The sequence below is a fragment of the Ammodytes marinus genome (genome assembly GCF_949987685.1).
Source record: "Ammodytes marinus genome assembly, chromosome: 1".
NCBI classification, from domain to species: Eukaryota; Metazoa; Chordata; class Actinopteri; order Uranoscopiformes; family Ammodytidae; genus Ammodytes; species Ammodytes marinus.
This window is the reverse complement of record NC_137230.1, coordinates 15,336,459-15,362,182: the sequence shown is the minus strand read 5'-3', so window position 1 is coordinate 15,362,182 and position 25,724 is coordinate 15,336,459. Positions and strand designations below refer to the sequence as shown.

Sequence of the window (25,724 nt, the reverse complement as noted above, 5' to 3'; positions counted from 1 at the left end):
GGACCCTGAAATAGCACTGTGGCATGCTCATCACAGGTGACACAATATACACATATATATTTAACTTTTTTATTGACGTGAAGTGCCACAGTGATACATCATTTTATTTTATATTTTTTTAATGATCAGAGGATATCCTCAGCCTTTTCCACAAAGCACCAGGCGGATCATTTGATTGGTCCGTAGATATCACCGAACTCTCGTCCTCTCTCGCGATACTGAAGATCCTTCCCAGTGAGAGGCAGACCGAACTGTCTTCAGTCGCTGTTGTGGCTGGGAAGCAACTCAGTCAGTCAGTCCCTTTGGTAGAAACCCGATTCAGCCTGAGGTTAAACAGGACTCTAACCAAACTAAACTAGCGGACCACCCGAAAACAACTCCTATTGCTGTCCCCGGACAAACTCCGGCTTCTGCACGAGATCTTTTAATCCTGCAGGTAAGGTTGCTGCTAACGTTACGTCTTGTGTGCTCCCTCTATCCAGCCACTCATATGCGGTGCTAGCTGATATTTATCCACAGTTCAGTTTTCACACCAGCAAAGCAACATATAAAAGCCATCAGTCTCGCGCTTCCTCTTCCTCTGTCACGTCTTATCATACCCCCGTGAAACACTTTACCGCTATGTGTTCAACCCTGGTTCAACCCAGCCGTCAGCTTGTCTGCGCGTGTTAACGGAGCCAGTGGAGGAATAGCAGGAACTTCAAAGCTCACTGTTGACTGTCTCTTTCTGCATACCTCCATTAGCTTGCATGCTAACGATACATCTGCTTACTAACGAATGGTTGTGCTGGCTGGCTCTCGAGCTTAGCTGGCTACGTCGCCTCCCAGCTCAAAAACCAAAAAATATCAGCGTCCCCCCCATAATTGTCTTATTCGGAGAGTAGAGGTTGTGTCTGCACGAGGAAACAATGACAAGCTTTGGGTGTGTGTATACATTGAGCAGAAACTGACAAACTTAACTTTTGCTGCTGTTTATATAACGCCAAGTCGTGTGAGGTTTTCACGGCAGTTTTGATGCTTTCAAATGTCTTAAAAATGCTAAGACGTGGGAATAGCATGTTATCCTATTTTGGACGTTGCAATTTAAAAAAACTCAAAATTATTGGTACTAACATCATCGATATGTTTTAAATACTTTATAAATGCCTCTCGCATTAAGGTCACACAGAGCGGCATGGCATGAGATATGTTCACGCTGTGATATTTAAGTGAAACATTATTATTAGAATGTGTGTCCTGTTTAGTTGTGTAGGCTATTTTGAATCACATTTGAAGTAGAATTCCCTTTTCACTCGACTGAAAAAGTCATGTTTATGCACAACTGTCCCTAACCCAAACGTTATTGATGTTATTTTACATAGTGGTTATTTTGAAATAGTTTTTATTCAATACAATGTTATTTACGCAAGCCAATGCATCAAGAGAGCTATTTGTCATTGCTGGTTTACTCTGGTACTCCCCAATGTCTAAAAGACTGTGCCTCTTTTTTCTTACCCACTGTAACTTCAACCATCCAGGATATTTCCATTTTCAAGCCCTACTTATTTCTGCTGCTGTCCTGTTATTAGAGACTGAAGGTAAAATACCACTTAGGCTATATGAAATTGTGCATCTGGGAATACAGCAGATACACTAATTTGACTTTACTGTTCAGGTAACTACACAGCGCCTCGTAACAGTGTCCATTGTGAAGCACTCACTATAGTTGTCATTAGCCTATATCAGGATTCTAACATTTAGCTGTGTGGGATTGTGTCAGTTTAGCTTAGACGTTGCACAAAATCTACATTATTATAAGATTGAACACAGAGTATTGTTTGGACATCTGACACTTTTTTCTAGTTAGATACAGGAGATAATTTTTAAAGCCTGACCAATACTAGATTTTTGAGGCTGAGATAAACATATTCATTTGGTGAACATAAACATATTGGCAGATATAATTTATTTTGAATTCCACAAGACCGGAGAGGATTAAGGGGTTATATCGATGGCATGTGCTCCTTAAGATAACCTAAACGTTTCATTAAGAACATTGTTATAACTCACATTCCACTTTAAAAACAAATTGTCACCAAGATGAACCAGGTGAGCTATTTTAGAACTGTAAAATCAGCTTGTCCCTATTTCTAAATTTGCTCAAACCTACTTTGTTGTTTTTAGTACACAATGTGTGTCACATAACACATTCCCCATCTATTCCTTCACAAGTATTCTGTGATATAGGGTATGTAGCAGTAAATGAGAGCACAGTTGTGTTTTTTTCAATGGACTTGCATGGCTTGTGTGTCTGCCGGTCTTTGGCCTTTGGTGTGAGGAATTCAGTATTCTGTAATAAGGAGTGTCCTTGGCACGCCTATCTTCAGCACAACAAAATAACCTCATGCCTATGCTAATACATAGCTAGTTGAATGGAAGGAGTGAGTAAAACAGCTTTGCTTTCATGGCCGGTTTAGAGAAGGTTCACATTGTAATGATGATTGTCATACAGTAAGTGTTTCTGCAAACTGCTGTGTTTTGGACTTCAAATGTCAAACTACACCACAGGCTAAACCAAGTAGCTTTTTTTCAGCTACTGGCCAAATACCTTAATGTTTCACATTTTGCTCAAAAGCCAGCTGAAACACGTTTTATATGTTTCTCTAATTTAATTTTATTGATCACTTCACTTGCCCATATGCCCCAGTATGTGTATATGATATGCAATAATAATTTGATTATAATCAGCGTAAAACATTTGAATATTCCAGTGTAAGAGTAGAATCTAGGACATCTTTCAACCCAAATACAATTAAGTTTACCATTTAAATGTTGGATACTAACTTGATTGCCGAAAGTATTGAGAACAATTGTGAGATGCTGCTGAAACTCCAGACAATGTTAATAAGATTTAGTTAAAAGTTAAACTGATCCATGGGTTTTAATTACCCAGGAACATTATTGCTCCAGTGTAAATCCATGACATTATGGCAGCCATTCTGTCAACTTTGGCAACCAACATTGATCACTGGCAGCCGGCCTGCCTAGCTACCATTTCAAAAACTTGCTGTCGGCAATGTCTGGGTTCATTTGGTGCTCTGAAGTTTCTCATGAACCAGAAAGTCATTGGAGTGGAGCAGATGAAGAGCAGTGTTTCCCCTAGTGGAAAGTAAGGGGACAGACACTCACTTTTTAGATGCAGAAGGGAAAAGCGGTTTCATTGCTTAGGTATAACATTTATTTTCAGGTATTTATAGCCCATTTAATATTGCTCTTCATATTTTGTGTGGTGCTATTACTGTTTTTTTTTGCAAAATTCAACAGAATTTAAACAATCCCCCAGGAATGTGCTAGCAAAAACTGTCTCCAAATAATATGTATTTGTTCAATTTTGAGTGGTGGCAGATTTCAGTAACAATGGCAGAAGCTGGCAACATCTTGTTAATTAGGCAGTCAGCTAATCAGAACACAGTTGATGCCTCTAGAAGACAGAAAGCTTATCGCTCTGCAAAACAGTTTGCCTGCTTGTTGGTGACCACAGTGGAATAGAAAATACTTCATTTGGAGGAGGAGAGGACATTTGTATGAAACTTACCCACATCCAATTAGGACCCAACAAAGACCTTTGAAATCCATAAATTTTAGCACCTGGAAAAGTAATCTGTTAGTCAACGGTATTGATCAACAGTTCTATCCGCCCCTCTAGATGTATTAAGGCCATTTACTCGTCTGGTGCAAAATGTACATTTTTCAGAAGTTACTCATCCAACAGTTTTTTTTATATACAAGTATGCACAAACTCAGAACAGCTAGATGCAGCACTGATCTTTGATGACTTTTCTTTTTGTTATTTCAATGGCGTGGCAATGAAGTGTACTTGCAGAGTTTTACCAAATCCTAGTCATTCATTTGTATTAAACATGTCACACAGCTGTAGTCTGATTCCCCAATTCAGTTTGTCATCCTCATAATGTTAATCAAAGGACCCTATTAGTGATATTTGCCGAGTCGCTGTGCTTTGATTTATCGTGGCTGTCCTTCTAAAGGCATTTCAGTCTCTTCTCCTCAGAGTGCCCTTAATCAGTACATTTCACCATGAAATAGTCGTGTGTCCTTGTGGCTCAAGTTCTCTCTTCTTGTTTCAATGCAGACTTTGTTATAAACCGCAAGCAGCACTGGACAAGAATCTGTGAAATTACGTTTTATATTGAACCCTACTCATGTTTACCCCTTTTTCTGTGTCATTTGAACTGAAGAGTTAGAGCCCAGAAACAATGGTATTTGCAGCATGTGCATTCCTTTGCTGTGTTAACTGTAGTAATTACCAGCCTTAAAACTGACACCATTGTTTGTTGCCTTTGATCCACCTGCTCTATGATCTATGCTGTTGCCTTTTAAAATAATATAATTCCCTATTATTATACTGTTGTTTAAGTTTTTTTGCCATGTCTAAAACATGTCTGTCTCAGTATTAGCAGAAAGAGCTAAGTCAGCCTCATTATATATTCTAATGTGTTTATGAATGCCTGTTTGAATTTATAAAAACTTCATCACTGTGTGTAGACAGTATATTACTATTACGTTATGCATCACATATAACCAACTTGTTTCTTATTGCCCACACGTAGTGGCTAAAGAGAGATTATCAGATATTTTTTTCTGTGACTAAACTGGCAGATGGCAGTTCTACTATAGATGCTCCTTTTCTTTGTGAAGTTACTTTAAAATCCTCCTTTGAATTAGCCATATTCCTTGCTCCTCACTGCCGGAGTATGTTGGGTATTGATAATAGAAGCAATTTTTTTTATTTACTTTACACCAAGGACCAGCAGTAGGGCTGACGGGACCCTGTCCTCTTAACCCATTGATGACGGCTGCTGCGCGATGCCACATTGTATCTCCTGCCTGATGCTGCATAGCGCAGCATTGTTACTTTATCTAATTTTCATGGTGCGTGCAGCATAAAATGCACCGTCATTGGTTCAAATACACATGAGGTGGATTTTGTTGATTTTTTTTAAGACGACGTGACCACCCAAATGTTGTGTGGTTTGCTGAAAATCACGTCAATCAAAAAATAAATAAATAAAATAAGCCGGCTGTGTCCGCGATAGTGTATTACTGAACAGTTAGTGGCGTTCGGAGCGCAGAATCTAGGTCTACTATAGACTACTGACGAAAATCACACAACACATTGCATCTATTTATTAACAATATTTATGAATTTAGGCTATATTTTGCTGCTCCAACTCAAATTCAGCCCAGCCAGGCGATAGTTAAGTTTCAGTTTCGTTTTCATCCCCGTGTTATACGAGTAGAGTCTAGCTGCAGCCCCGGAGAACAATACTGAGTTGGGGCGGGATTACTGTGGCCGGGCTAGTAGCCTATCGGTCTGCGGTCTTTTTTATTGTTTGACGTGACCTTCTCAAGATGGCCGCCGCGGTGTTCCGTTAGCCGAGTGGAGCTAGCGCCGTGGCTAATCTAATGTTCTATCTATATTCTAACCTCTCCCTGTCCCCTTGCCCTAACCCTAACCACCCAGCTGTGATGCCTGAACTTAATCGCCAAAACAATATAATTTGTCTAAATAACGTTCGAAATGTATTTGTATTTTCTTCCGCCCCGACTCAGTACTCCCGCCCCGACTCAGTATTGTTCTCCGGGGCTGCAGCTGGATACTATTGTGTTATACAGCTGTTTGGACCAGCTGATCGGCTCCCGACAGCAGGAGTCTGCGTTCCAGTTGTACTGGGAAGTCGGATTTATGGTGCCAGTGATAACTGAACTAAATAATAAAATAAAGCTATCTCCTCCTTCATATATCTGTCTATCTTTATCTCTCCACTGCACACTCAGTCACTACTATCCATGCTAAAAGGAAGCAGGATTGTAACCTCATTTAGCACATTATTTTTAGATATTTTATATTATTTATTCTTTTTTTTGTCCCCCATCTAATTTAGCCGATTTTTTTGAAAAATGTGTTGGTTTATAAGCTCTAAGGGAGCATGTTTAAATAAAACCTGTGAACCTTACCTTTTTAAATGTATTTTATTTCATGTTTCTATGTGCTACACAGGCTTCGATATTAAGGTTTTTGTAGACTTGCCAATTCGTACTATTTTTTCAGAAAACCCTCAGGCATTAAGGACATGCATCCTAGACTGCCATAGTCATCAATGGGTTAAAGACATGGGCAGGAAAACGGGCAATTGGAAAAAAACTAATACAGCTTTTATTCTTTTTTTATGCACACAATAGTAGATGGAGACATCTTATAGAGTAGTTATACGGCAACCATTGAAAATGAAGTGCTATATTCAATTGAATTCATGTATAGTCTCAGCACAGCAATCTTGCAAAGCAGTTCTTTAATGGGTCGAAGAACAAAGGCTCAGAGCACAAAGTCAACTGCATTGAAAAAGAAAAGAAGAATGTGGCCTTGTATTTGTTGGTTGCTTTACATTAGTCTGGCGCCTATTAAGTTGTTGATGTCAAGCTGTTATACCATCTTCCTTCGGCTCACCTAAATGTCAACAATGTCTCTCATTCAGGAGGCCAGCTGTAAGGTTGTGTCAGCCTTATTGCTCTAGCAGCTTGTGCTAATACAGTTGGTCCCTCTGCTTAATAATAGGCTAATGTCAGGGCTGCTTTGCTTTGGTTGCATGCATGCCACAAAACCTAAGCTCCTGAAGCACAAAATCCCTGGCGATATATTTCCTCACTAAAACTGGTTTTAACCATAAGGCAGGAGCAGGATCCATTTGTCTTCTTGCAAGATAGAAAAATATTTGTAAGTTGATATTTCTATCGTATCATTCAATGACCATCTTGTCAAAGTCAACTTTACTTCATACATTTGTAGTACAGTTCACAAGCAGACACGCACGTCGTAATGGCTGCTTCTGTAAACATTCACTCAACATGTTGCTGGTTTCTAGCCTACATTCTCTGTTCATTGTTTGGCAGTGGGCTGAATGGGGTTGGATGAGTCCATGCTCTCTGTGGGACACTGCTGTTGTAAACCCTTGCCCTCTGACCCTCACAGTACAGCCACCATTGGCCTGCTTCAAAGGCAACACGCAGACAGCTTATGTCTGCATACTTTGGAGGCATAACCCCACCCCAGGCATCTTCCACTGTATCCCTCCTCTATGCACCATATCCAGCTACCCAGTACAACAAAAGAATGTGGCCCTGTTGCCCCCAGGCACACAGACAACAGATATGCTCATAGTCTCGTTATGCACCACCGTTTTTTGGCTTTCAGATAATAAGCCTTTTCAAGAAAATGTGTCTAATACTGATTTGTATTGTGATGTAGCCAGGATTAAGAGAGATGGTGGCTACACACAGGCGTTCCAAGGAATTGTAACACTCTACGTGGAGCCAAATGCTCCGGTTGGCTGGCTCATGATCATGTGCGGAGGGCTTATGATTTTGCCTTCTGTCAAAGCATTAGTACCCGGAATCAAGAACCCCAGTGCCCTGCCCCTTCATATACATAGTTTAAACACACATTTAGGCAACAGTTGTCTCCTGCATCATTCTGACTTCCAAGCATCTATTCAATGGCAGTGAATAGAGATGCCCATGTGTTGTCTCCTTGTGTTCTGTGTGACCAAAATGAATAATGCCCCTTGAGTTATACTTACATGCTGAATGTTTCTCACCTCATTTTATACTGAAGACAGACTTCCTGTGCCATTTAGTAGCTCATCTTTAAAGATACTAATAGTTGCTTTTAAAGATGAGCTAATTGGACCTTTTCGGGTTGAAGATGGCCTCAAAATCCACTCCCAAACCTACTGCCAGTTTCTAGAAGATACTTTCTTCAAGCAGTGGTACAGGAAAAAGTCTGCATCTTTCAAGAAGACCATGATTTTTATGCAGGACAATGCTGCATCACATGCATCGAAGTACTCAATTGCATGGCTAGCCAGTAAAGGCCTTAAGGATGAAAAAATAATGACATGACCCCCTTCCTCACCTGACTTAAACCCTATTGAGAACCTGTGGGCCCTGCTTAAACGGGATATTTACAGTGAAGGAAATCAGTACAGTCGGAACAGTGTCTGGGAGGCTGTGGTTGCTGCTGCACAAAAAGTTGATCGTCAACAGATCAAGAAACTGACAGACTCCATGAATGGAAGGCTTGTGACAGTTGTTGAAAAGAAGGGTGGCTATATTGGTGAATGATTTTTTTTTTTGACATGTCGTACATTTTTATTTGTAAATTTTGAGTTGTTTTATTATTCTCACTTTAACAGATGAAAATAAACAAGTGAGATGGGAACATTTTAGTTTTTTTATTTAGTTGCAGAATAATTCTGCATACTAATAGTTACCTAATAATAGCAAAACACATACAGTATCTCACAAAAGTGAGTACACCCCTAACATTTCTTCAAATATTTCATTATATCTTTCCATGCGACAACACTGAATAAATGACACTTTGATACAATGTCAAGTAGTCAGTGTACAGCTTGTATAACAGTGTAAATTTACTGTCCCCTCAAAATAACTCGACACACAGCCATTAATGTCTAAACTGTTGGCAACAAAAGTGAGTACACCCCTAAGAAAAAATGTCCAAATTGGGCCCAAAGTGTCAATATTTTGTTTTGCCATCATTATTTTCTAGCACTGCCTTAACCCTCTTGGGCATGTAGTTCACTAGAGCTTCACAGGTTGCAACTGGAACCCTCTTCTACCCATTCATGACGACATCAAGGAGCTGGTGGATATTAGAATCCTTGCGCTCCTCCATCTCCCGTTTGAGGATGCCCCAAAGATGCTCAATAGGGTTTAAGACTGGAGATATGCTTGGCCAGTCCATAACCTTTACCCTCAGCTTCTTTAGCAAGCCAGTGGTCGTTCGGAGGGGTGTTTGGGGTCGTTATCATGTTGCAGTACTGCCCTGCGGCCCAGTTTATGAAGGGAGGGGATCATGCTCTGCTTCAGTATGTCACAGTACATGTTAGAATTCAATTAACTGTAGATCCCCAGTGCTGGCAGCACTCATGCAGCCCCAGACCATGACACTCCAACCACCATGCTTGACTCTAGGCAAGACACACTTGTCTTTGTACTCCTCACCTGGTTGCCGCTCCACACTCTTAACATCATCTGAACCAAATAAATGTATTTTGGTCTCATCAGACCACAGGACATGGTTGCAGTAATCCATGTCCGTAGTCTGTTTGTCTTCAGCAAACTTTTTGTGGGGTTTCTTGTGCATCATCTTTAGAATAGGCTTCCTTCTGGGATGACAGCCATGCAGACCAGTATGATGCAGAGTGTGGCGTATGGTCTGAGCACTGACATGTTGACCCCCCACCCCTTCAAGCCCTTCAGCAATGCTGGCAGCACTCATACGTCTATTTTCCAAAGCCAACCTCTGTGTATGACGCTGACCACGTGCACTCAACCTTCGTAAACTGGGCCGCAGGGTGGTATTGCAACATGATAACGACCCCAAACACACCTCCAAGACGACCAGTGGCTTGCTAAAAAAGCTGAGGGTAAAGGTTATGGCCTGGCCAAGCATGTCTTCAGACCTAAACCCTATTGAGCATCTTTGGGGCATCCTCAAACAGAAGGTGGAGGAGCGCAAGGTCTTTAATATCCACCAGCTCTGTGATGCTGTCATAAATGGGTGGAAGAGGGTTCCAGTTGCAACCTGTGAAGCTCTAGTGAACTACATGCCCAAGAGGGTTAAGGCAGTGCTGGAAAATAATGGTGGCCAGTGGCCACACAAAATATTTACACTTTGGGCCCAATTTGTACATTTTTTCTAAGGGGTGTACTCACTTTTGTTGCCAGCAGTTTAGACATTAATGGCTGTGTGTCGAGTTATTTTAAGGGGACAGTAAATTTACACTGTTATACAAGCTGTACACTGACTACTTTACATTGTATCAAAGTGTCATTTATTCAGTGTTGTCCCATGGAAAGATATAAAGAAAAATGTGAAGAAATGTGAGGGGTGTACTCACTTTTGTGAGATACTGTATATATTCTCATAAAAAAGACAAAACCTCACTTTTACTTTCGTAAACATTCAGGTTTAGGTTCATTAACATTTTGGATTGACCGAGAGCACTGTAGTTGTTCAATAATAAAATTAATCCTCAAAAATACAACTTGCCTAAAAATTTTGCACACAGTGTAGGTCAAGATGACACTCACCACCACTGCTGTAAAGACTTGGAAAACATGGACTACAAATTGCAATACTCATATATGGGACACGCTCATCTCTTAGTCCAACAGAAAGTAGCCCAATAGATTAGGTAATTTAGTTAAATGTATCTACTTGACTTGCCAGTTAGCAGAAGTGCATTGTTAGCATGCCACATTTTCCGGATGGCTACAATAACAAGAATAAAATGCGTTGTTGCACTGTACTGTAATTATTGTTTTTGTTTTTTGGTTATTTGTCAAGGCTGGAAAGTAATTTAACAAATTATATTTAATTAATGAAGGAGTTATTTTCTGTCCAATTTAACACTTGAAGGACTTAGTGTAAGATCTCTTCGTAAATTGTTTCAGTGGCCATCTTCATTACCCAACACTAGGGCTGGCCCGAATACCATTTTTCAGGCTTCGAATATTCGTTGGTTTTTCCGAACGAATATTCGAATATTCGTTCCAGAAAAACACACCATCAAAAACAACATTAAAAAAAAAAAAAAAAAAAAATCTAAAATAATTTTTATTTTTTTTATTTTTTTAAACGTTAATAATCCCTATATACTCCCTGGAACCGATTTTGACAGTATCTGCATATTTTGTTGAAGATTTACGCGCTCGGAGGTGAAGTAATGGATGCGCTATGACACTTAGTGATGTAATATCCTCCTAAATGAGCAATACTACTACTACTACTACAATATTACTAACTTTTATATCCAAATATAAAATTATTTGATGACATTATATTGCAGTACTAGCTTCTTGCAAAAAGAAATGTTGAAAAAAAAAAAAAAATATAAAAAAAAAAAAAAAAAAAAAAATTATTAAAAAATTATTAAAAAAAAAAAAAAAAACGAAGCTCCGAATACTAATTTAAGCTCCGAATACTAATTTTCCGAACGAGTATTCGAATATTCGAATAATTCGGGCCAGCCCTACCCAACACCCTCCAATATTGCTAAACCGGGGGACTATGAAGTTCTCTGATCTTCTTTGAGCAAAATTAGCCTTCATGACCCTCCCTTGCTTTGTCTTTGTGACATTCACACTTGATTAAGCCTTTAAATGAGGTTGTCCTTCTTCAAAGGTAGGAGGCGCAACCATGGCCCCAGAGACCTGTTAATTCTTTATTGGTTTTGGGTGGACATATTAAGCTAGGAGAATATACCAGCTGTGTTTTCGTACAGCCAATGTGCTTGCTTCATCAGCACTTGTTTCAGCTTTTCTGGAGAGAGCAAACACCTCATTTTATGCCTCTTGGCTAGACACTTGGTAAGATATAATATAGCTACTTGAGATACAAAATAAACTACAACATAACCCACATTTTTTCCGTAATGAAAGGTCGGGCCGGTTTCCTATATTGTCGGAAAAGAGATGAATTACGCACAGGAAACAAAAAAATAGAATGCCATTTACAACAAGAAAGGGAAGGACGTAGCCCAGCGGTTAGCATTGTTGCCTCACAGCAAGAAGGATGAAATCTTCTGGCTATTTTAAATGGAGTATGCTTGTTCTCCCCATGAGTGGGTCTCCTCTGGATAACCTGGTTTCCTCCCACAGTCCAAAGATGGGGAGGTTATGTGAACTGGAAATTGCCTGTATATTCCCCCTTACAACATTCAATGAGTTTTTATCGCATTATTCTAGCCGTCAGTCTCAGTGGCGTCTCAGATGAGTACTGTAAATCAGTGCTGACTGGCTTCTTCATGGTGAAAGGACATCAGGTCTGCGTGAGAGAGATGTACAAGTGCCTTTGTTCTCAAAGTTTTGAGTCGGCGTGGTCAATCAGGCCAACACAACAAGATTTGCTTCAAAAGATATCAATGAAAACCAATCCACAAGCAGAAGTGGACATGCTTTGTCTTTAATAGGACCTCTATTTGCCCTCATAGATATATTAATGGATCGATAGATACGATAGATTATTTCTGCACGAGTAAAATTATTTTTAATTTTATTTTAGATTATGTTCTTAAATCTGCCTTCTTATTAGGAACACTGCTGAATTCTATAAGCCCTGAGAATGCTGACTGCAGAAAGGGGAGTGAACTTTCTGTCTCTGTAGAGCTCCAGTTATGAAAAAGAGCAGCTGAATAAATAGGCTTTGCTGTACCGTCAAAGTACAGGCGATTCTCCTCTACTCTACTTCTCAACACTGTACTGTATATCCAAAGCACATTTGCCATTCAGCCATCATGGCTATCTCAAAGTCATATCTCCAGCCAGCTTTATCTAATGTCAAAAGAACACTGTGATTGTACAACCAAGGGAAGAGCTTTGTTTGTGTGGGATGATATAATGGAATGATAAAGGTAAAAGTATTTTATCGATACGAGTAAAAAATAATCCAGCGACGTGGTCAGTAAATTCCTCTTTAGCTGTGTTTTGTTTGATTAGTTTTTTCAGGCGGTTTTGTTAAATGGACCTTTGAATTAATTTGGTTTAAGAAACGAACAGTAGTAAAGCAATACAAACTGCAGTGTTGGCCATAGAAACACATACAGTATAATGTAAGACAGTAAATAAGACTATTCTCTAAGTAATAGTCTTAAGTAATATAAGATGGCGAGAGGATGAAGGATTTGTCTGTGAGCAATTACAGGAAAACAGAATATTGACAGGGCACTGCTTTCCTCACTGGAGTCATACTTTTCTCGGAAAGCCACTTACAGGTAACTCAGCACAATATAGCAAAGACAAGGGCTGCTAGAAAGAGCCATTTTTTTAGCACATCACCTGAAGGCTTTTACCTTTTTATAGTTAGACAAAGTTAGCCAGACATGTTCAGCCTTGAAGCTGGATGGCCTACAGACACTTGACATTTCTGGTAAATTCCTAAAGGTTGGCAAGCCAAGTTGATTTACATATTAAATCTCACAACATACTCTTGATTCTCTTTGCTGGGAGTCTTTAGGCCTGGACTTGTTTGGAACTGTATGTGACATGTTTAAACCAAATCTACTTGGTGATTCAACATTGCATGTAACGGCTAGTTTTTATTCTTTTGGAGGTTAAAATGTATGAATAATTAGGGGTGCGATCTCTTGAGTGACAGCTGACAGGTATACGTCAGCTAGATGGGCGTATAAAAAAATTCTGGAACTGAAACATGGAAGGATGTATTACAAGAGTCATGTTAACAGGGGAAATCTAATCACTTTGCAAAGTGATGGTAAATTCTGCTATTATTGAATCAACACGTTTGTCATAACAGTTGCACCAAGAAAAAAAAACAGTGTGCCTTTTTATGTATCAAAGTCTTTCAGCGGGAAGTCGCTGCTTCTGTAATTATTCCTGCAAAGACAGCTGCTGATCTAATCATTTCATTAGCGAACCTGACCTTAGATTCCTCTAGAGAGAATTGAATTAAACACTTCATCTCCCACACAGAAATCATATCAAGGATTTGTACTCTGCTTCCTGCCTCCAAACCTTCTTTTTCCTCAAAAGGAAAGACATTTTTCCATCCCCACACCCTCATTACTGTTCCCTCGCCCAGCAGAGGTCAGAACAAAACAAAGTGTCATCCAAAATGTCAGTACATGTTGGTCTTCCTATCTAGAGCTGCTTCCTTTCCCATACCGAGTAAAGAAACAGTAGTGCCAGCCTGACATTGTAGCACTTAGCAATGTGGCTACAGTATGCCACTTACTTATTCATGTAAATATGGTCTTCATTTGGACATTACTGGAAGTGTGACAAGTGAGTTTGCCTCACTCGGAGGGTGTGCCTGTATGATGAATGACCTTAAACATTTTTGGTGTCCCACTTTCCTCCTCTTTTTCTATTTCTGTCTCTCAGGCTATCAATCCTTTCAGTCCAAATTCTTGACATTTTAAGAGCAAGACTCTGATTGAGGAAAAATGTCATATGCATAATTCCGCAAGGAGAAGAATAACCCCTGCCACGTCCCTTCTCTCGGAAGCCCTTTGTTCCCCTCTCTTTATTTCTTCGTGCCCATCATATCTGCTGCAGATTGTGCGATATATACCATCAAAGCCTTTTTGAAGCTTCCCACTCTCTTCCAAAATCCTTTTGATTTCCGACAGCATGAGCTGCTTAATATTCCAAACTTGTCTGTGGCCTTTTCAGAGAACTAACAAGGTTCTGAAGATGCAAGTCTTGTCTTCATGTGAAAGGCAGCTGGGGCAGAGCCCTCTGCTTTTTCAGAGCTCACACTGAGGTGTCTGTGCTGCTCACAAGTTCAAAGCTGTTCGTCAGATAACACATAGGCCGGTAGGACATGTTCCCGTGTCAGTTTTCTTTTCTATACTTTGTCTGCCTGGTCCATGTCCTTTTCAAATACATTTTCCCCCCTAGGTTTAGCTTTCTGTTTTTGTTTTCATTTTGGGCCAGAGGAGTCAAGACATTATTAGTTTGTTTTGAGTTGTTAAAAAGTCTTAAATTCTTTGAGTGCTATAATTATTCAGATATTTTTTTTAAAGAACTGATTTTGCAAATTTAAGGACTTAATGCTTTTTTCTGTTTTTATCGTGTTGAAAAATAAATGTATCAGATAAAGCAAGCAACATATAGATGTAATTTTGGGTGATTGTAATTGCCACTTTTTACACTATATATTGACATTTTATAGACTTAACATTTAACTGAATTAAATATTTGTGATCAATGAAATATCTGTGGTAAATTAAGTATTATTTAGACCTGACATGGGTGTCTATGTTAACAATTCCAGCATACTTAATTCGAATAATCCCTTTGCCTTTATTTTTATTGCTAAAGGTAGTATATATATATATATTTGTGTGTATTTATAGCTCATTCTGTGACTTAATGCTGCAGTCTGTTAGCCTGGCATTCCCAGACCTGCCACTAGGCGCTGGCAAATTAAATTTGCTGCGCGTGTTGGTCTGGACACGCTCCGTTGAAGCTTTATCAAGAAGACCAGAAATCTGGCTATGGTTTCAATTGGTTCTATCTAATATGGGCGCGCCAGAGCCCTTTATATGGTACTCTGGGGAGGACGTAACCGGATGACGACAGTGACGTGCATGCGACGTCGAAGCCGTGATAGTAAACATCAAAGATGGCTGCGGATATGTTGTGTGAGTTTGAGACTGCTTTGGCCTCGACCCTTAACGATTTGGAAGACGGCACTCAAATCTTTCATTAGCAAGTAAGTGGAATGTTCTGTTTTGCCGACCGACAACGGCAAACGTTTAATTTAACAGTTTAACAGCTGTTCGCTAAACGAAAGGGGCTTACGTCACCTTGTGCATCGCTCTGATTGGTTGTAGTGCTATCCAACTGTGTGCAGTGGCATTTGAAATGCACGAGTAGGAGCCGCCCCTTGAGTTGGAAATTACTATTGATCGTGGCCAGACCCTCTATCGTTCAAGATATTAGGGTCTGGATTTCCAGGCTAGCAGTCTGTCTTATCATTGCCAGCTCTTGCCTACAAGCATGAAAGCAGTGTGCTGCAGAGAGCACCACAGAGTTGTGACAGGCACCAAGGGTATTTATTTCTCTTCCGAAAAACTCCAAAACTCCTATTTACTTTCATCTCTGCTTCCTCTTGAAAGCTTGCCTTTGCTGCCTCCCACTCAAAGCCTTATCCTCATTTCCTGTTTTCTTCAGTTTAGAGTTGGAGTGGAAAGCAGGAGTGGCTCCCCAAGTTTTTAAGTTTTAAGTCTGTTTTGAACTGTTTGCACACTGACTCCACCTGCCTTACCAGAGCCTGTTTGTGCTTATGTAGGGTGGCTTCTCAACTGCAGTTGAGTTTTGAAAGTAGTATTTTAGGGGATTTGCAAATGGGAAATGGTCTCTGCATGGGAAAGAAGAAAGCAAACTGTGGGTGAACAGCTGCTCCCTGAATTTTTTTCTACTGGCACAAAAAGCGAGTGACGGAGCCCCTAAACGTATGCAAAGCACCACTAAATAACATCAGAATTTACTGTCTATATTCTGAACACTTTTGACAACCACAACACATCTCTCAGCGTGTGATGCAGGCCCACGGAAACCCTCTTTGTTCGCTAAATCCAGTGTGAAAATGACCCTTGTGTTTGGAGAGATTGGCAAGGGTCCTGTGCTTTCGGAGTATATGCCCAGCTCTGGTGACTAGCTTGGGCCCCCAGGTTTGTGCCTCCTAAAGGTTACTCATGGATTGAACTCTGTAAAAGGAATCTTGTTTGCTGATTCATAAGAGCTTCATTAAGCAATATTGGGGCTTGGCCCATTGGGTGGTGAAGTACAGATTGTATCTACAATTCATTGAAAAAGAAAATCATATGGAAATGAATGTTTAGTTAAAGCCCTTAACTGTAATCGAAACCTAATTAAATTACCTTATTCTTGTATGGAATCTGAAATTGTGTGAGTCACAATGGCTTTGGTGTGCGTGTGTGTGAGTGAACAAGCAAAGGCAGGATTATCACATTTAATCAGTTCAGTCCAGATCTGCAAGAAGAAAATCTTGATTAACAAAGCTCTTGACTTTGCACTCACTGAATTCTTGGATATTAGTCTGGGCATCAGATGGTCAATCATGGCTGGCACCATGGTGGCATCAGTGCTGCCATCATTCAGTGTTTGGCCGGACATTGACTCCCCAGAGAAAATGGATGTATCATGAATGCCCAACAGATTGGTCTACATCTCTTTTTTTTCACCCCGACTATAAGTTCTGATAGATGGCTGCTTGTGTCACGATGGCTGCAAATGAGGAGCGACTAAAATAATGAATGACCCAATATAATTCTCAGTCCACCCCCGTAAAAGGAATATCCTCAGCCTAATGTTTAAAATGAATTTGCAGGAGAGAGCAATAAAGTTGATGTCCATGATTTATATGCGAGGTGTCAACCCTTTGCTTAAGAAAGGTCGATTGAATGGGACAATATGTAAAGGCTATGAAAATGGTGTCAGCGCAGCGCTAAGCTTTGAGAGCCAAATGCTAAGCCACCTTGAAGTGGCTCTCTCCTTGGCTTTCACTGTCCTTGATTAAACATCCTAAAGAGATTATTTCTTTTACTTGGGCCTGGTTCAACTTCAACTTTACAAATGTAACGTAAAAATTCAAATTTGAAAAAGAAGCACCTCATCATCCAATTAAAAATAACAAAGATGATTAATTTGGTTTTTGTGTCTTCTGCTGTAGTGATGTTAGCCCTGCTTTATACCATGGCCACATAAGGGGCTAGTTACAGATAACATTTCTTATCAAAACACTTCAAACATAGTCCACCAACCCCCTTTTGCTTGTTATGTTTTGGATTTAACTTTGCTTTTAAAAGATCAATCCACAGTATTTTCAGAGTTTGCACCAGCACATTGATTAGCAGAGTTGATAATCAATCACCTGCTCAGCTGAATCAGACAGATGTTGATGCATTGTTGCATCTTATCAATGTAATAGTGAGATGATGGTCTGAAGTCACCTAGTTTATTAAATATGTGGTCTTTTGCTGTGTCACATTCCAACCCTGCTTGTTTTCCCTGGAGCTTAATAAGCTTGATATTATTAGCTTACATAAATGCAGTCTATTGTCAGTATATAATGCAATACAAACTTTATCCTCCAAAAAGACACAAGTTAAATCAGCACCTCCTTTTAATAAAACTTGTCAAAGGGTCCGCTATCTTGATTTATAGTAATCGAGTATTGAGTAATCGTTTCAGCATGTGACATTAGATTTGGGTTGAAGTGGATGCCTGTACAGTTGCTCCACAGAGATGCAAGACAGCACTATATCCAGATGTTGGGGAAAAGGAGATCTAGAACGAAATGCTGCCTATAGAAATTGCTCAGATGGAAGGAGTTGAGCAGGATATGCTCCAGGAAGAATGCACTGATATGGTCGACGTTTACTCTCACTTTCTTCTCGCTCACCATCTGCCTGCAGCACACCTGCCTCAAAAAGCCTCAGTACACCCATACAGTATTGATTAAGACTGCTGACATTTCTACTTCTTTTTCACTGTTGCTGGGCAAAACATTTGCCATCTCTCAGATAAAGGAAGGTTACACACCCTACAAACCCACACACGCCCTTTGTCTAATATGTGCTTGATTGTGTCAGAAATATTTCATATATATGTATTTGTTTTTTCTCAGACTTCTCAGTAAATCTGATAACAGATAGAAGTGGCTTGAAAGCTGCTCTCTCTGCCTCTCCTCTGTTTACCTTTTTAAATCAGAGTGGTAATGATGGATAGACAGAGTTTTGGTTTAATAAGGCATCAGCACTCTTTAATGATTTACCGTTGGGTTCTTCAAATCTGTATTCAAACTGTAGTTGAGACTAGTTTAGAGATGACACTGAACACAACACTCACTTTCAGATTTGGAATTACAGTGGAAATGTATGAGGCTTGGACTCACTTAACTTATTCCTAATTGGAATCTTGGATTGCATTATATTTCAAGATGTTGAACTTGTTTTGTATTACTCTTGGCCTTTAGTCCTTTTTTTATACAAGTAATTTAAAACTGCAGTGCCATGCAATGACAGCTGGTTTTATGTCGCCAATATCTAATTTAAGTGCTTCGTCAATAAGCACATTTCATACAAAGATCAATATGCTCTCTTTGATGTGTCGATTAAAGCCCTTCTTTAGTTTAATGGCCTGGTTCAACAGGGGGCTAGAAATACAGTGGTGAGATTAATTGCAGAATAAAGTATCCATGTCACCCCATATTTGCACTGACATATTGGTTGTACATTAATGACCCTGCTGTCGGAAAAGCCTATAAATTCCTCACGGCCGCGAGTATAAATATGTATTTGTGCCCTTATCTTAATTTATAGAGCATCGGTCTCAAAGTCTATGCAGCATTGATTTAAGGTCATAATTAGCCACAGTGAAAAGGAATTACAGCAGTTAATAATTCTGTTTCCCTCCGAAAAGTTTGTATTGAAAAGCTGCTTAGCCTGAAGGAGCAATCGATCATAATTGAACATTTAGCTTGTTAAAGGATTTCATGTGAAAACTGTGGAACTTGTTTAGACCAATTCATTGTTCTCTGTGATTATCACTTATCAGTAGCTAATACATTTTGTGGCAGCCATGTGAATATTTAACATGTAATGGATCAGCCACCTATCCCGTTTCCAGTTTTCTCTCAATACATCTTTGGATCGACTTTGCCCATTCTTCAGAGACTTAATTCATTTCATAAATTGAAACAATATTTAAAAGGTGTATGTATGGATGATGACACATCTTTTATAAAGGGAAAAATACTCACTCAAATATGACCTAAACAAAACCCTGAATCTGCAATATGTATATGAATATCAAACAATATCATAAATGTGTATGCATGTCTATGTATACCTTTTTATAGATCACTTTATATACATTTAATTTACCACATTAATTCAACTCCACTTTCTCCTCTGCCATGTATAGGTGCTGAATAAACTGCAAGCAGAGTGTTCCCAGAAGAAGCTAAAGACTAAAGGTCTAACCTAAAGGTGAATGTCGACAGGATGTCCAGCCAGTTGGCCGTTTCTTTGTGAATGGATTAAAGGTCAGTATCAATGTCTCTGCAGTCCTCCATTCAGGGCAACATACATTCACGTTGATGTAACACCCGGGACTTTAAGAATCTATAGTAGTAATGGAGGCAAGTCAAGTGTACATCATATACTCCTTTAATTTGTATCATATGGACAGGGAAAACAGTGACATAGCATCTCTTCCTTGCAGTAAGTTTGCAGGGAACTGGCGTCAACAAGCGCCTCCCGAGCCCGAACCCACCAGCCCAGCCCGAGTTCTGTGTGCAACGGCTCGGCTTCCCCGCACGCTGCCGAGTCCCGGCAGTGTTTACAAACTCAGGAAGCTGCCATATTGACATGACGCTCCCCCTTTATTAGCGTCATGAACCTACTGGCTCCCGTAATACAGGGAGTAACCGCGCCCAGGCTATTCAGCAAAAATGCCCGGACTACGTGCGTCTTTTTACCGTTACATCCCCGAGGGTATGTTACACTCACCCCCCCTTTACACAAATCATCGTCCCGATGATAAAAACACAAAACAAACACAAATAAAAATCTGAAGGGTTACCTACAGGGTCCAACCACAGCCTATTGGTCACTATACAGTTTACCGACTAAGGTAGAGATAATGTCCCTAAGAGCTATAAGACACAGATGATTAGTATGAGCCACCACCTGAGCCTCAGCCCCTCCCCCTACCCCTCCCCTCCTCACCGCTGACCTTGGTAAGTTGAAGGGGTTGGAATTGATCCCAGCCGTTGTCCTGGTGGTACGCCGCAGCTGCTTTGGGGCCTGATCTGGCCCCTCCCCCTCAGACTGCTCCGACTCTGAAGACTCCTGCAGCACTGGTTCCGAAAGCTCTTCCCCACCCCCTCTCTGCTCTGGTTCCTCCTCTTCTAGTAGCGGGGACTGAACTGGCTCCTCCCTCTCCGACTGCTCAGACTGCTCAGACTGTGGTGGCCCCTGCAGCTCTGGTTCCGACAGTTCCTCCTCCCACTCCTCAGGCACTGCTTGCAAGAGCAGGACCCCTTTTCTTCCATCTGGATCTCCTTCCTCCTCCAAGGGGACATCTCCCGCTTCCCCCTGCTCTTCCAGCAAAGACTGCTCCGGGCCACAAGGCCGCAGCTCCATCCGGTGAATGTTCTTCGGCGGACAGGAACCATCGACTGGGACCACAGTATACACTGCCGCCGTTGGATCTGGCTGTGCCAAGATTTCGAATGGCATCGGCACCCACAGATCCTGAATCTTATGTCGGCCCTGGAAACTGTGATTTTTCCTATAGACCAACTGTCCAACTTTCAGGGCGCTCTGCTTGGATGGTGGGCCATGATACCTTCTCCGTGCTTCTGCAGCCTGTTTCATTTTTACTGTGGCACTTTGGTGGGCAGCCCTCAGTCGCACCTGATGCTCACGGACCCAGTCATCAATGTCCCCGCTGAACTCGTCCTCTCCCACCCCCAATAGAATGTCAATAGGCAGATTAGGGGATTGGCCAAACATGAGGAAGTATGGTGTGTATCCGGTGCTGGAGTGTTCGCTTGTGTTATAAGCGAACACCATCTCGGGCAGATGCTCTACCCACCTTCTTTTTTTTGGGGGGGAAAGTGTCCTCAACAGATCGTGCAGAGTCCTATTGAACCTCTCACACTGCCCGTTACCCTGTGGGTGGTAAGGCGTAGTGCGGCTCTGCCGGATTCCATAGACACTACACAAACTCTTCACTATCTCGGCTTCAAAACATCTCCCCTGATCGGAATGGATGCGTTGGGGGACTCCATACCTCTGAATCCATTCCTTAACCAGAGCCTTGGCAACCGTCCCTGCCTTTTGATCCCTGGTGGGCACCGCTACAGTGAACTTGGAGAAGACGTCTGTAAAGATAAGGACATTTTCACGCCCATCACTGGATCGCTCCAATACTGTAAAGTCCATTGCTACCACTTCACCTGGTTTGGATGCCAGCAAGCTCCCCCACTCCGTGACTACCCTAGGCAATGGGGCTTTTGCCACAATACAACGGGCACAGTGTTTACAGTATTGTTCGATGTCTCCATACATTCCTGGCCAATAACATCTGCCCCTGATCAACTGGAAAGTCCTTTCCACCCCCTGATGCCCATGGCCATCATGCATCCGGCTAAGGACCTCCCCCTGCAGACTGTGCGGAAGCAGCACCTGCCTAATACGGCCTCGTCTTGTGTCCAGTAGCTTGCGGTACAGTACACCCCCCTCAATCTCCAGCTTCTCCCACTGCCGCACCAGTTCCAATGTCTTATGGTTTTCTCCTGCTCTTTCCGCCGGACCCGGTCTCTTCCCCTGAGTCCAGTACTTTAGGAATGCCTGGATGGCCGAATCTGCGTGTTGCTGAGCCTTTAAGAAGTCACAGGAGTATACCGGGAAGCTTGAAGACGCCCCTATTCCATTCAATGAAACGTGCTGGCTTTGATCGACTCCTACAGAGAGTGAGGTTTGGACCTCCTCATGTGACTGCAGGACCTCGGGACCCTCCATTGACCCCCTGTTCTGAGTATACTGTCTCGACAGCCCATCCGCATTCCCATTCTGCCGCCCAGGCCGATACTGCAGGTCAAAGTCAAACCTGGCCAGTTCAGACACCCATCTTTGTTCTATGGCCCCCAGTTTGGCAGTTCTCAGATGGCTAAGGGGGTTATTGTCTGTGAAGACTGTGAACTTGTGACCAAGCAGATACTCATGGAACTTGTCAGTTACTGCCCACTTAAGCGCCAGCATCTCCAACTTCATCGCGCTGTAGTTTTCCATATTTCTTTCTGATGGGCGGAGGCCCCGGCTGGCATATGCAACTGGCCTCCTACCATCCTCGCTGTCCTGCGACAGGACTGCTCCGAGCCCTTGATGGCTTGCATCGATTTCCAGAAAAAATGGCTTGGTGAAGTCTGCATAAGCCAAGACCGGTGCCGAAATAAGCCGCTGCTTCAGAGCCTGGAACGCTGCCTGACACTCGGTACTCCACAGTAGCTTGAAAGGCGGAACACCCCCTCTGGATTTTTGTGTCTTTGGGGAGCCAATAGCTGAAAGGGCATGTAAGGGGGCTGCCAGCCGTGAAAAACCCTCCACAAACCGCCTGTAGTATCCTGCAAAGCCCATGAATGACCTCAGCTCTTTAAAGTTCACGGGTTGCTGCCATTCTGCCACAGCACGAATCTTCCCCGGATCTGTCGCCACCCCCTGTGTTGAGATGACGTGACCCAAATAGGAGACTTCATGCTGGAAAAGCGAACATTTGCTCCACTTGACCTTGAGCCCATGCTCCCGGAACCGAGATAAGACCATCTGCAGGCGAATCAGGTGCTGGTCAAAAGAGGATGAGAATACAATTACGTCATCGAGGTACAACAGTAGTGATTGGAAGTGCTGGTCACTAAAGATTCGCTCCATAAGGCGCTGAAAGGTACCTGGTGCGTTACACAGGCCAAAAGGCATACGGTTGAACTCATACAACCCAAATGGCGTACAGAAAGCAGTCTTCTGACGGTCTTTCTCTGCCACTATGACCTGATTGTAACCACTGGCCAAGTCCAGCGTTGAGAACCACTTAGCTCCACTGAGAGCATCCAGGGATTCCTCAATCCTTGGAAGTGGGTAGGCATCCTTCCTGGTCTTCCAGTTGAGCAGCCTGTAGTCGACACACATCCTGAGAGTCCCATCTTTTTTCCGCACAATGACCAGCGGTGAGGAATATGGGCTACAGCTCTCCCTTATAACCCCCTGCTCTAGCAGCTGTTTGATATGAGCTTTCACTTCAGCGTATTGGCTTGGGGGTAATCTCCTATAGCGTTGTCTAACAGGGGCTTCATCTATCAAAGGGATCTCATGTTCAAGTACACTGGTGCAACCTAGGTCATTATCCTTGAACGCAAAAACATCTGAATTCTCCTCTAACATCTTTTTGACCTGTGCTAATTGAGGCTCAGATAGGTGTGGGCAGTTAAAGTCAAAGGGGAAGGACTGCAAATGTGATGCTTTGTTTTTCTGACTGTCTAACATGGCCTCTTGTGTACACACCGATACCTCCACTTCCTGAGGCCCTACTTCTTCAAACATGACCGTCTCAGTTCCCCCTGCAACAATGTCTGCTGTAGCTATGCGGGCAATACGTGTGCGTGGGGACAAACACACATCAATTGTACCCACATTCATTACAGGTACTGCTAGCTCCCCTTCTTGCATCCAAACATATGCTGTAGAAACAATTAAATTGCCTGGCAGTGTGCCCTCATCTACTTCTAATGCCTCCACTAACACCGGATGACCTGTGCTGTTACTATGTTGGAAACCTGTGGCTGGGACAAAACACATGGACCCTGCAGGCACCACAACAGGAGCAGATGCTAACACTTTAGCAAAGCCCGCAGGGGCTGATGTAGGTTCACAGGGGAGACCAGGTGGACAAGATGAACGTTCTCTGCATTTTTTTATTATATTCATGCCCAGTATGCCAGGGACCAGTTTCCTTTTCATTTTAGTGACTGAATCAATCGGATCCTTTACAACCAAGATACCACATTGAGAATGCACTACATCATTTATCACAACATTGAGTCTCAAATAACCAACAAATGGCATTGGCACCCCATTGGCTCCTCTCAAACTCAACCACCCACACTCTTTTAAGGCAGCTTTCCCCATGCCCTCTAGGTGTTCCTTAAAAAAACTTTCTGTAATGACAGAGACATTGGACCCAGTATCCCACAAACAGGACAACGGAACACCCCCCATGACTGCTTTAATTACAGGGATAGGACCCACTAAAGCCTCAACCACTTCCTCTTGGTCGCTTATTGAGTTATCTGAGCCCGGTTGAACTCCATCTGCAGTTTGGCTCCTTACTACAGAGGGAGATAGTTTCCCTGCTGCCCCTGCATATCACCACTTGGTTGAGCTGGAGGTGAATTGTGCCTAGCATTAACATTACCGACACTGCCCCCCCTACACACCCTGGCAATATGACCCACCCCCTGACACTTAAAACAGATTGGTTTGCCGGATGGATCATACCTGGGCCCCTGCCTTTGGCCTCGTGGGTGCCCTGCTATCTGTGTCTGGAGTTGTGCTAACTCTCTCGCCAAAAACTCCATTTTTTCATCTTGTTTTCGCATAGCCTCCCTTAGCTCCAACAATATAGGGTCAGGGTTAGCAGTTATATTTATGGCTGAACATTCAGCAACAGTTTCACATGCGTAAGCAGTTTTACCCCTGACATTGTCATCTTCACTTAGCAAAATAGCCTCCCTGCACAGGGCTTTGAAGGTTATACCAGAGTCCTGCCTAAGAAGTTTCTTCAGCTCCCTGCGGAGAGGAGGGTCCCTCACATTTTCTGCAAACTGCCCTTTAACAGCCTCCTCTCCACACACCTCTTTACCCCCAGTACAGCGACTCACCTCCCCAGCCAAGGACAGCAACACATGAGAATATTCCCTCAAGCCTTCCCCTTCCTTCTGCTTTCTATCAAAAAAACGTTTCTGAGCTCTGGTCAAGGAAATGGACTGACCATATGCTTCCTCCAGAACCTCAAAAATCAGCTTTGGGTCCCCCCTCACTAGAGGTGAGGAGTGTTTTATCTCCTGCTGTGCTTCTCCCTCTAAATGGTCATAGATATAAGCAGCCTGCTGTCTCCCCTTACATCTATTGAAATTAATAGAGTGCTCCAACTCATCAATCCAATCATGAAAAGATATAGTGCCCTCTTGACCAGAAAACATCAACGCCTTTTTTTCTTTTGATAAGTAAACAATCTCCATTGAAGGTAACATGCTAGCAGTGGTAGAAGGTGTAGTCTCTGGGAGTTTGGCTGTCAAAGCCTCATTTTCCACCTTCAACCTGTCCATTTCAGTCTTTTCCTTCATCAACCTCTCCTTGAGGCCTTTGAGCTCCTCCTCTAGCGCCTCTGCAGCCATGTCGGAAAAGCAGTCTTCACAGGTGCAGTTGATCTCACAGCTCCTCCCCTTCAATGGCCGACGTCTTCTCTGTATGCCACTGTTTTCCCAATTTTAATTTACCTGACCTGCCCCAAAAAAAATAAATAAAAAATGC

General features: G+C 42.1%; 1 protein-coding gene across 1 annotated transcript in view; it reads left to right on the top strand.

Annotated features, from left to right (window-relative positions):
• The first annotated feature begins 275 nt into the window (after window positions 1-275).
• The window catches only part of glceb (glucuronic acid epimerase b), a 52,926-nt gene continuing 27,477 nt past the window's right edge, over window positions 276-25,724 (top strand). Inside the window, exons 1-2 of the mRNA XM_080025817.1 lie at window positions 276-436; window positions 19,558-19,678. The gene's annotated coding sequence lies outside the window, so the exon portion shown is untranslated. The remainder of the gene's footprint in view (window positions 437-19,557; window positions 19,679-25,724) is intronic.